The 13,406-nt window shown below is 44.5% G+C and overlaps 1 protein-coding gene across 1 annotated transcript in view; it reads right to left on the reverse strand.

Moving 5' to 3' along the window:
• Positions 1–13,406, reverse strand: part of LOC135550687 (autism susceptibility gene 2 protein-like) — a 489,505-nt gene that overhangs the window by 321,630 nt on the left and 154,469 nt on the right.

The following is a 13,406-nucleotide window of genomic DNA, read 5'->3' on the forward strand; positions in this document are numbered from 1 at the left end:
TCACTCTCCAGTAGAGGACAGGAGAGTCCTGGCAGGTAGTGAAATTAGCAGGGATGAATCTAAATCAGCTGACTGATACACATTCACACACACATTCACACACACACACAAGTGCCCACGTATGCCTCCACACACACAGAGAGAGAACACAGGGTCCTCTACTACACAACATGTCGGCCCCCTCCCTAACCATGCATAATGCATGGGAACATGTAAATACGTTATTCCACGTTGCATGCATTAATGATCGCGATTCTTAACCTTATTATGTTTATGCTGCTTGGGGGGGGGGTGAATAATGAATAATGAATAGGGGGTATGTTATCAGAGAATGAAGAAGAGCAGTCTTGTTTCTCAGCTGATATAGGGAGTACACACACCCGGCTATGCCCCCCACCACCACCACAAAAACTCAAACACACAAACATCCCTTCTAGTCCATTGGATCCTGTGAAATGAGTGGTTCACCCCGGTTCATTCCAATACTAGGGTGCATAAAACATAACACATGAAACTACAAACACAAACACGCAGATATGTACCCTCACCACCTCCAGTCCCCTTACCCCGGACACATGAGGAGAGAGATACGGAGAGACAGAGAGAGAGAGCAAGAGAGAGAGAAAGAGAGAGAAAGAGAGAGAATGAGAGAGGGTGAGAGAGAGAGAAAAAGAAAGATGGAGATAATAGAGAGAGAATGGGGGGAGTGAAAGAGGGAGAGAGAGAGACAGAGGGCCTGGTGGAAAAGTGACAGCTCCTGCTTGTCTTGTCATGTTCTTGTTCCACAGAGAGTGAGGTGTCCAGGAGGCCTGTCAATCTGACAGCCGGGAGAGAAGCTCTGAAGATGACAGCTCATCTCGTCTGCTCCATTCATTCTCTTCCTCTATTCCTTCCTTTTGCTCCCGCCCTCTCCTTCCCTTTCCTCTCTCTGTCCCTCTCTCTCCCCTCACTCCCTCTCTCTATTTTTCTCCCCCCTTGATCTGTCTTTCCCGCTCTCTCCCTCTCTCTGTCTTCCTCGCTCGCTCTTTCCCTCGTTCACACGTGCCGCAAACTACGAGGTGACCTTTCGCAGCCTCAGCAGCTGCCATTCTTTCTCCGCTCACCATCCAAACGAAAGAGAGAGAGAAAGAAGGAAAGAAAAACAGGCCGTCCCCTGCGGGTGACTGCTATGGTTCCAGTTGAGCGTAATCACTGTTTATTAGGCTGGCCCTGTCATGTGGAAGGGGCCACAGCCACATATTAAAGTGATTAGACAATTAGGGCCATTATGGTATTACACTGCCCAATGTCATGGAGATCACACATTACACTGTGCTGTGGAGGGAGAGAGGGAGGGAGGGAGAGAGAGAGGAGGAATGAGGAAGAAGAGAAACTCCACCACCAGCATTTCAATGACTTTAAGCCAGCAGAACATGTGCTTAATGATGTCAGCCAGACTCTTGTGCACTGGTGCCCTATTTAGAACCCCCCCACCCGGTTCACATTAACACAAAGGGGTATTGGGGAATAGCTAAGGAGAGCAGAGATCTAACAAGGGTATGATAGAAAACTAATTAACAATAGCCCAAGTACTCATTTTTAAAACTAACTAAACACCGACTCAGATTCCTTATTTTCATATGTTTGAATTAAATGAACAGCAGGCAGAGATTTGTATCCACATGATCAGCAGTGGGTCCATTATCCCAGCTAAATAATCCAGGCCATATGCATTGTGATCTGAGGCTGCAAAACAATCCCATTAAAAATAACTTTCTCCATCAATAGGTAATAGTGGATTCTATACCTTCAAAGACTCTGCTTTCTACTTTCATCCTGACCCAATAACAAGGGAAAAAACAGCACACTAAGTAACCATAGAAAGAACAGGACAGACACCAGAACGTCTGTATGAGTAAAGGTGCTAACTAAAACAACAAACTAATGAATACTAGAGACAAACTGCTTGTCTCTCTCTCAGGCTGACAGTGCCACAGGGATTATGGGATGTTTCAATGACATCAACATGTAAGAGGAGAGGGCAGGGGAGGGAGGGAAGGAAAAGGGGGGAGGAGGGAAGGAAAGGAGAGGTAGCAGCATCTGGAGGGAGCGTTCACAGCACCCAGACGGACGATGGTCCGTTTCCTCCACCGTTCCACAGAGAGAGAGGGAAGGAAAGGAGAGGTAGCAGCATCTGGAGGGAGCGTTCACAGCACCCAGACGGACGACGGTCCGTTTCCTCCACCGTTCCACAGAGAGAGAGGGAAGGAAAGGAGAGGTAGCAGCATCTGGAGGGAGCGTTCACAGCACCCAGACGGACGACGGTCCGTTTCCTCCACCGTTCCACAGAGAGAGAGGGAAGAAAAAAAAGAAAAGGGAAATCTGTTTCCTGTCATCTCCCATCTTGTCAGTCTCTGTTCAGACATCTTGCATCTCCTCCACCAGCTGTTTAATGGCCAAGCTGACAGATGGCTCCCTTGCTTTGATATATTGCACACTCTCCTCTATCTGTCTATTTCTCTCTCACTCTATCTTCACTCACTCAATCCTCCTCTTCTCTCTCTCTCTCTCTCTCTGTCTCTCTCTCTCTCTGGGAAAGGTTTAGGGGTTACTTCTGACTTTGTTGCAGTCTATGAACATGGTTAAGTTGGCATCATGCATGATAAGCAACTTGATGCAATCTTAAGCAAAAAATGTAATTCTTCTTAGGACCTTCTTGAAGGAAAGCAGTTTTCATTCAGACAAAAAGTGATTGTGAGCCCTTCCTACCCTAACAGTCTGAGAGTATGTGATCTATCCTCACACTGATCTGCAGCATTCTGAGTGCGAGGTGACCCTGTGTGTGTGTGTGTGTGTGTGTGTGTGTGTGTGTGTGTGTGTGTGTGTGTGTGTGTGTGTGTGTGTGTGTGTGTGTGTGTGTGTGTGTGTGTGTGTGTGTGTGTGTGTGTGTGTGTGTGTGTGTGTGTGTGTGTGTGTGTGTGTGTGTGTCTGTGTGTGTGTGTGTGTGTATGTCCGCGCATGCTTGCTTACCAATGTGTGTTTTCTGAGACTACAGAGGGCTCATTGATTCTGGGTACAAGGGTCTGCCCATGCAGGGTCAGAAGGCAGCTAAACTATGGGAACCATCCCAGTGCTCAGTCAGGGAGACACCGGAGCTGAGCTTAGCCCAGGACCCAGCAGCAGACAGCCAGCGGACCAGGCATTCCAAAGGGAATTTCGTTGTAATGACCTTCAAAACAGGGACCTTTTGAAAAGACGGAACGGAATACTCTCTACCTGGCATACACCTTCACTACAGTGGGCACAACCATTTAAAACATTTTATATCAGGTTTAAGGGTGAAAGCATTGGTCCAACAAGGGCTGAATAAAGCAATTGTTCTATGATTTGAAACAGTCACATAAGGAGAGCACACATTAATTTATATAGATATGGACTATAAATGTGCAGATTAGTGGTCATGAAAGGAGAGGTGTAGCAGGCCCTGTTAGAGGGACTGGCCATTCCCGGTTGGCTGGGCTGGCTGTCAATCACCCTGCCATTCTCTCTAAGCCCGTGTCTCTGTTGGCTGCACTGAGGATCCAGCCACTTTCGGCTCTGTCATTACTCAGTAATCCACATTCAGCCCATCCACTCTCCACTAGAAACAGAATGAGAGAGAGAGAGACTAGAGAGTGTCAGTCAGTGTCCTGGTACAGCACAGCTGTTTTGTTGTAATGTTGTTTCTGTTGCAATGTATCATTCCTTCCATAGCAGTGGGGGCAGTGTTGTAGCTTGGTTCTGTGATCTGATCTATAGGCTTATTAAGCTACTATATAAGTAGCTTATTCTGCATTGATAACCCAAATCTCAGCGACTGTTCAAACAGTAAACCAACCAAAAATGTATTTTGTTTAGAAGTAATAACTAGTGATTCCAGGCTATTGTGAAATGGCAGAACCTGCTGTAGCCAACTAGCTAGTCATGTGCTTTGTTCTCTGTGACCAAAACATGATGAAATTCTATTTTTAGCTGACATGGGAATGAATACACAAGCAGCATATCAAACTAGGATAATGTGTTAGGTTACACCGGCAAGTATAAGAATATTTGCCATGGCAAATTCTTTTTATTATAAATCTAATTATTTCACGTGGGAAGCTAAACAATCTAGCTTGCTTGCTATGTTTTTAGCCAGACGAAAGCCAGCTAGCCAGGCTGCCAGCTAGTTACTACTAGCAAGGGAAGGTGACTCTTCCTTGCTTTCACAAAATTAAATTACAAAAAAAATAAACGCTATCGCCCAGTTGTGAATAGGAGTAGGACCGGTGAGGATATCATGTTAACAAAAAGTGTCCGCTGCTCCAAAAATCCCATTCCACCCAAACGCCCACGTAGATCAACAGAGTGAAGCTTATAGTAACCTTTCCAGACAGACAGGCCCACAGCATGCAGAGAAGTGGATGAGAGGACACCAGCATTACCAAACATGGTCTAACTTAACATCCTAGTGTGGTTCAGTACTCACTTAGGGAGACAGTCATTGTCATTTGCACTGAAGGCTGTTGCTAGCTATGAACTTGAAGTTGAGACAAGTTTGTCATATTATAAAGGAAATCAATGCCCAGATACATTTAATTCCTGTAATGGCTGCTGAGATTAAGAGCTAAGCAGTATGAATTTGATAGCAGATATTGTCCAATACTGACAACGCTAATCAGTCACAATAACATAGAATAACATAGAATAACAATTATCTGACGATGGAGCTTGGTTGAACATTAAAGACTACTGAAGGGATCTACTGTAAGTTACCATCCTAAACCTTTTTTTAGCACTTCATTAGAAAAATGAATAAAAAACGAAATCCTTAAATCCAGTTCGCTCAACTGTAAAAAAAAAAGATGAGCTTATGTTATCAGTAATGTGGTAAGGCCTATTGTTTGACAGATGTTTATAGGCGATGTGCAATGCTTCTTCACTGTGTGCTGCACCGTACAGCCTTTGAAACATCTGCACCACTCTGGGTTAACAGTAATCCCCTTGGCTAGCTGCATGGCAATTCCGCAGTAACAGAAATACGCTGATACTCCGATTTTTCACTTTACAATGTATGCCAAACAAAAACCATTGATTTCAAAGTTTAGCAAACCATACAACTCTATGCACAAAGACTACTTTGAACTATTTACACAGTAAATAGAATATTTAAACGTTTACTGGAAAAACTGTGCAGATGCAAAGTTCGGTAACATAATTATGGTAAAATCTCCCTCAATTTAGTTCTGTTACCAAACTGGATCTGCACAGTTCTTCCTGTAAATGTGTTTTTGTAAAATGTTCAGTGAAAATTGTTAAAAGTTGTCCTTGTGCATAGAGTTCTATGGTGTGGTAAACATTTAAATCTATGTTTTTTGTTTGGTATACATTTTAACGTGAAAAATCTGAGTCCCGGCATAATTCCATTACCATGGAATTCCCCTGCAGTCAGAAACATGGTCCTAGAATTCCCATGTGTATAAACTAAGTATGCAGATTTTCTTAAAAGCTGTGTGAATTACCACAGAGGAAAGGGGTCAGAAGTTCTGTAAGCCTCTTACCACTTCTTCTGCTTTTAAGCATAAATCAGGTAAACTTGGCAAACCGTCTCCAATAAACTCTCATTAAACTCTGCCGAGAGTGGACTGGCTGGGATAAACGTTTCATGAGGATAAACGTATGCATTATTTGAGGAGAAGACAATATTGTGTATGTAAGAGGGGGGGTTGTACATGTTGGCTAATGAGTTGTACAGCAGAGAATGGCCCATAAACAGTATCAGTTGTAATGGAGGGGTTGCATTCTTGAAGAGTATAGTTCAATTCTGAATGCTACATAAAATACAATAAAATTGTATTGGTCTCATCCACTGTTAAGGGAATTTTTATCAATGATGACTAATTATGTATACATTTCAATCAGGACTGACTAATCCGAATACTATTATGTTACTGTACATGTATGAATTTTCTCTCTTGCTCCCAGTATTGAATATAATGTAGTCACGAGTTTAGAACAATGACGGTCAGTTCCTTGGTACAAATGAATGAACTCCAGATGGCAGGGACGGACTATCTATCTAAAATGTGTATGAACTCAGTACTCTCTTGATTAAAGGCTGTTACTTGACTTTTAAGACCGGGGCTCTGTCCATTCTTATAAAATAAGGGTCATACAAATTCTTATGAATTGACAGAGTGTTTAATTGTAATTGGGAATTAAAACAGAGGAATTTAGAATTCCTTCAACATCCACATACTTTGCAGATGTTATCACGTGTGTAGTGAAATGCTTAGGTTCCTAGCTCCAACGGTGCAGTAATACAAAACAATACAAAACAATACACGTAAATCCCCCCCAAAAATTTAAGAAAGGAATTAAGAAATATATAAATATTAGAAAGACCAATGTCAAAGTCCGGAACATAGTGTATTAATAGAAAAGGTGTGTACTGCAATAGATACTGTGCTTTCAGAAAGTGACTTATTCCACATTTTGTTGTGTTACAGCATAAATTAAAAATGGATTTAAAAAATATATATTCTCAACCATCTACACACCATAGCCAATAATGAAAAAGTGAAAACGTGTTTTTAGAAATGTTATCACATTTATTGAAAAATAAATACAGAAATATCTAATTTACTTAAGCATTCACACCCTTGAGTCAATACATTTTAGAATCACATTTGGCAGCAATTACAGCTGTGAGTCTTTTTGAGCAAGCCTCTAAGAGCTTTGCACACCTGGATTGTACAATATTTGCAAATTATTATTTAAATAATTCTTCAAATTCTCTGTCAAATTGGTTGTTGTTCATTGCTAGACAACCATTTTCAGGTCTTGCCATAGATTTTCATGCAGATTTAAGTCAAAACTGTAACTCAGCCACTCAGGAACATTAGCTGTCTTCTTGGTAAGCAACTCGAGTGTATATTTGGCCTTGTGTTTTAGGTTATTGTCCTGCATCTCACAGTGTCTGTTGGAAAGCAGACTGAACCAGGTTTTCCTATAAGATTTTGCCTGTGCTTAGCTCTATTCCTTTGCTTTTTATCCTAAAAAAATCCCTAGCCCTTGCCGATGACAAGGTGCAGACAACATTATGCTTGACAATATGAAGAGTGGTATCAGTGATGTGTTGTGCTGGATTTGCCCCAAACATAACGCTTCGTATTCAGGACTTAAAGTTAATTTCTTTGCCACATTTCTTTCAGTTTTACTTTAGTGCCTTATTACAAACAGGATGCATGTTTTGGAATATTTTTATTCTGTACAGGCTTCCTTATTTTCACTCTGTCAATTATGTTAGTATTGTGGAGTAACTACAATGTTGTTGATCCATCCACAGTTTTTTCCTATCACAGCCATCTGAAACTGTTTTAAAGTCACCATTGGCCTCACGTTTTCCTTGCTCTCCGGCAACTAAGTTAGGAAGGATGCCTGTATCTTTGTAGTGACTGAGTGTATTAATACTGCATCCAAAATGTAATTAATAACTTCATCACGCTTAAAGGGATATTCAATGTCTACTTAAAAAATGTTTTTTTGTGTGTGTTTTTGTTACCTATATACCAATAGGTGCCCTTCTTTACGAAGCATTGGAAAACCTCCCTGGTCTTTGTGGTTGAATCTGTGTTGGAAATCACTGCTCGACTGAGGGACCTTACAGATGATTGTATGTGTGGGGTAAAGAGATGAGGTAGTTCAAAAATCATGTTATAAACTATTATTGCAAACAGAGTGAGTCCATGCAACTTATTATGTGACTTGTTAATCAAATTTGTACTCCTGAACATATTTAGGATTGCCGTAAGAAAGAGTTGAATACTTATTGTCACGCCCTGACCTTAGAGAGCTTTTTATATCTCTATTTTGGTTTGGTCAGGGTGTGATTTGGGTGGGCATTCTGTTTTTTTTTCTATGTTTTTGTATTTCTTTGTTTTGGCCGGGTATGGTTCTCAATCAGGGAGAGCTGTCTATCATTGTCTCTGATTGGGAACCATACTTAGGTAGCTTTTCCCACATGTGTTTGTGGGTAGTTATTTTCTGGTTAGTGTTTTTGCACCTGACAGGACTGTTTTGGTTTCGTTTATTCTCTTTGTTATTTTGTTATAGTGTTCAGTTTAAATAAAAAGCATGAACACTTACCACGCTGCGCTTTGGTCCGATTATTCTTCATCCGACGACGACACCACATCATTTTTAATTCATTTGTAAAAATGTCTAAAAACAGAATTCCACTTTGACATTAAAGGAATTGTGTGTATGTCACGACTTCTGCCGAAGTCGTTGCCTCTCCTTGTTCGGGCGGTGCTCGGTGTTCGACGTCACCGGTCTTCTAGCCATCTTTGATCCTTTTTTCATTTTCCATTGGTTTTGTCTTGTCTTCCCACACACCTGTTTTCAATCCCATTCATTACATGTTGTGTATTTAACCCTCTGTTTCCCCTCATGTCTTTGTCAGAGATTGTTTTATTGTCAGTATAGTGTGATTGTTGTATAGGTGCGCGTCGGGTCCTCGTACCCATGTTTGGTTTGTTTGTACATTTAGTGTTATGGAGCATACTCTTGGAACTTTATTAAAAGACTCCATTTTACACTCAGTTTGACTCTCCTGTGCCTGACTTCCCTGCCACCTATTACACCTATGCATGACAGAATCTCTGACCAATATATATGAAGTCAGCAGGAGAGGACACTATGCCCATGGACCTGGAGGAACGCGTTCAGTAACATGCGAGGGAGCTTGACTGTATCAGCTCCGTCATGGAGCACATTGTCCAGAAAATGATTCGCTGGGAGAGACAGGGAGTTTCTCCAGCGCCACCACCACCACAACCGGAATCTCCCGTGAACGTTTTTTCCTCTCCGGAATCGAGGATCCATTTATCCCTACCCACGGGATACAACGGAGATACTGCCGGCTGCCAGGGTTTCCTCCTCAAACTGAACTTATATCTAGCCACGGTCTCCCCAGTACCATCTGACCGTGAGAAGAGTTACGCCCTCGTCTCATGCCTCACCGGGAAAGCCCTGGAATAAGCCAGCGCTGTGTGTAGATAGTCGACCATTAGGGTCAGGGTTTATCAGGGAGGTAACCGCACCTTTGTGTATGATAACTCAGGAGGGTCACAAGGAGAAGATTAGTATTTTCCTTATTGATTCTCCTGCGTATTCTGTGGTGCTTGGCCTACCCTGGTTAGTTTGTCATAACCCCACTGTTTCTTGGCCACAGAGGGTCTCACGGGGTGGTCGCGAGAATGCTCAGGTAGGTGTTTAGGGGTTTCCGTTGGTGCTACTACGGTGGAAAGTCCAGACCAGGTCTCCACCGTGCGCATTCCCCCCGAATATGCCGATTTGGCTCTCGCCTTCTGTAAAAAGAAGGCGACTCAATTACCACCCCATCGACGGGGGGATTGTGCGATAGATCTCCTGGTAGACGCTGCATATCCCAAGAGTCACGTGTATCCCCTGTCGCAAGCGGAGACGGAGGCTATGGAGACATATGTCTCTGAATCCCTGCATCAGGGGTTCATTCAGCCATCCATTTCACCCGTCTCTTCGAGTTTCTTTTTTGTGAAAAAAAGGATGGCGGTTTACGCCCGTGCATTGATTATCGAGGTCTTAATAAAATCACAGTGAAATATAGTTACCCGCTACCTCTGATCAATACGGTTATTGAGTTAATGCACGGGGCACGTTTTTTCACAAAATTGGATCTCAGGAGTGCATACAATCTGGTGCGTATTAAGAAGGGTGATGAGTGGAAGACGGCATTTAGCACTACCTCAGGTCATTATGAGTACCTGGTCATGCCATATGGGTTGATGAATGCTCCATCAGTTTTCCAATCATTTGTAGATGAGATCTTCAGGGACCAGCACGGGCAGGGTGTAGTGGTGTATATCGATGATATTCTGATATACTCTGCTACACGCGCCGAGCATGTGTCCCTGGTGCGCAGGGTGCTTGGTCGCCTGTTGGAGCATGATCTATATGTCAAGGCTGAGAAATGCTTGTTTTTCCAACAATCCATCTCCTTCCTAGGGCACCGGATTTCCACTTCAGGAGTGGAGATGGAGAGCGACCGCATTACAGCCGTGCGTAATTGGCCGACTCCAACCACGGTAAAGGAGTTGCAGCGTTTTTGGGGGTTTTCCAATTACTACCGGAGGTTTATCCGGGGTTTTGGTCAGGTGGCAGCTCCCATTACCTCACTGCTAAAGGGGGCCCCGGTGCGCTTGCAGTGGTCGGTTGAGGCGAACAGGGCTTTTGAGCACCTGAAGACTCTGTTAACCTCGGTGCCTGTGCTGGCTCATCCGGATGTTAGCTGTTGTAGAAGCCTTGAAGGTGTGGAGGCATTGGCATGAGGGATCTAAACACCCTTTTCTCATCTGGACTGACTACCGCAATCTGGAGTACATCCGGCAGGCGAAGAGATTGAATCCTGAGGCAAACTGGGCCATGTTTTTCACTCGTTTTGTGTTTACTCTTTCTTACAGACCAGGCTCCCAGAATGTTAAGGCAGACGCATTGTCTCGGCTGTATGACACAGAGGAGCGGTCCATGGATCCCACTCCCATACTCCCAGCTTTGTCTGGTGGCGCCTGTAGTGTGGGAGCTGACAATAAGAACAATCCAGAATTCTCCCCCTTTGATGTCCAGCTGGTAACGTCTAAAAAGCCGTAACTAAAAGCGAGCATTCCCCAAGAGATATATTGGGCTCACACGTCACCCTCACTCTGGTCATCCTGGGATAAATTCGGATGAACGCTGTCTTGAAGGAAAAAATTGGTGGCCCATTATTAGAAAGACGTGAGGATTTATGTTTCTTCCTGTTAAATGTGCGCCCTTGCAAAGCTCCTAGACACCTGCCCAGAGTCTGCACAACCTCTACCCGTTCCTCAGGATCATGAGTCGCACCTGTCGGTGGATTTTTTGACTGATCTTCCACCTTCACAGGGTTACACCATGATCCTGGTTGTAATGGATCGGTTTTCTAAACCTTCAAGCTCCTCCCTTTGCCCGGTCTCCAACTTAAAACTGCAGAAAGGCCCTGTTTACCACGTTCTCCGGCACTATGGGGTGCCTGAGGATATAGTGTCTGATCGGGGTCCCCAAACATCACTAAAAGGTCTGGAAGGCGTTCAAGGAGCCTGGGGATCTCGGAAAAACCTCAGGTTTTCACCCAGAAAATGGGCAGGTGGAAAAACCAGGATGTGGGTAGGTTTCTGCGGTCTTATTGCCATTCCTCTCAAAAATCGTGCCCTAGGCAGAATGGCTGTTGCTCAGTCACTCCTCCACTAACCTTACCCTAATACAAACAATGTATATGAAATGAGTCAGTCTGGTTTCTGGCCCTTCATCAGAGCCAGACCGACGGCACTGCGGTGGACAATTGGTTTCGGCACGCTGAGGAATGGCTGGGAGGCAGCCCACGTCCACCTTCCTCGTGCCATAAGGCGCCAGAAAATTGTCGCAGACCGTGCTGCAGTGAGACCCCAGTGTTCACCAGGGGACAGGGTCTTTTGGAGAGATTGGCCTGCTCTGCCGGAAACTGGGTCCGCGGTTTGTGGGACAAGTTCCTGGCCTGGTTTTATAGATTACAATCCCACTCATTAAAGATATCGTTCCATGTGTCTCCTCAGGCCGATGGTTTGTCCGCTCCAGGAGGCTGAAGTGCGTGATGTTTCGGCCTCCTCATCGGGGGGTTCCGTTTTAGTACTCTGTTCGATCCATTTTGGATTCGATATATTTTACCTTCAGTCTGGACTGGGGAAGTTATTCCGGAGGAACATAATGTTAATCCTTCCATGTTATCAGATTCCATACCATCCGGATCGCCCTGCACCTTTCCGGGTGAAACATGGTGAAGCCCCAAAATTGCCCTCGGAAGCATGTGTTTCAGACATCAGGAAGTGGATGGCAGCAAACTTGCCTCTCCTTGTTCGGGCGGTGCTCGGATAAAACATCAGATCCTTTTTCATTTTCCATTGGTTTTGTCTTGTCTTCCCACACACCTGTTTTCAATCCCATTCATTACCTGTTGTGTATTTAACCCTCTGTTTCCCCTAATGTCTTTGTCAGAGATTGTTTTATTGTCAGTATAGTGTGATTGTTGTATAGGACCTCGGGTCCTCGTACCCATGTTTGGTTTGTTTGTACATTTAGTGTTATGAACATACTCTTGGAACTTTATTAAAAGACTCCATTTTACACTCAGTTTGACTCTCCTGCGCCTGACCTCCCTGCCACCTATTACACCTATGCATGACAGTGTAGGCTAGTGACACATTATTTTAACTGAATCCTAAAAGCTGTCGTCAGTTGAACTATGTTTCCTCTGACACATTGGTCCGTCTGACATGATAAGAGGTAGGTGGCCAGGCGGGTCATATTTCGGAGGACGCATGACTCGACTTTTGCCTCTCCCGAGCCCATTGAGAAGTCACAGAGCTGAGGCAAGGGAGAAAATGTGGTAAAAAAATATGCTTTTGGCCATATCACCCTGAACACGCCTGTTCAGACCTGGTCAGACCTGTTCAGACCTGGTAAGCTCAAAATACAGTATATACAGTACATATAAAGTGGGTAAATGACTATGCGCATAGGGCAACAGGTGCAGGGTTGAGTTCCGGGTGGTAGACGGCTATGAACAGGGGTAAAGTTCAAGGCAGGGTACCGTGCAGAGGCCGGCTAGTGGTGACTATTTAACAGTCTGATGGCCTGGAGAAAGAAGCTGTTTTTCAGTCTCTCGGTCCCAGCTTTGATGCACCTGTACTGTCTCCACCTCCTAGATGGTAGCGGGGTGAACAGGCCTTGATCTTCTTTGCATTCCTGTGACACCGGGTGGTGTAGATGTCCTGGAGGACAAGCAGTGTGCCCCACGGTGAGGTGGTGGCCTGACCACACCACCCTCCGGAGAGCCCTGCAGTTGCGGACGGTGCAGTTGCCGTACCAGGCAGTGAAGCAGCCCGACAGGATGCTCTCAGTGGTGCATCTGTAGAAGTTCAGAAGGGTCTTAGGGGATAAGACAAATGTATTCAGCCTCCTGAGGTTGAAGAGGCGCTGTTTTGCTGTTGCGCATTCTTCACCACACTGTCTGTGTGGATGGACCATTTCAGGTTGTCAGTGATGTGCACGCCAAGGAACTTGAAGCTTTTCCCAATCTCAACTGTGGCCCCAGATAGGGGCATTCTCCCTCTGCTGTCTCCTGAAGTCCACGATCAGCTCCTTCTTTTTGTTGACATTGAGAGAGAGGTTATTTTCTTGGCACTACTCTGCCAGGGCACTCACCTCCTCCCTGTAGGCTGTCTTGTCGTTGTGTTGTCTGCCAACTTGATGATTGAGTTAGAGACGTGCATGGCCAAGCAGTCATGGGTGAACCGGGAGTACAGAAGGGGGCTGAG

The sequence above is a fragment of the Oncorhynchus masou genome, chromosome 12, assembly GCF_036934945.1.
Source record: "Oncorhynchus masou masou isolate Uvic2021 chromosome 12, UVic_Omas_1.1, whole genome shotgun sequence".
Classification (NCBI taxonomy): domain Eukaryota; kingdom Metazoa; phylum Chordata; class Actinopteri; order Salmoniformes; family Salmonidae; genus Oncorhynchus; species Oncorhynchus masou.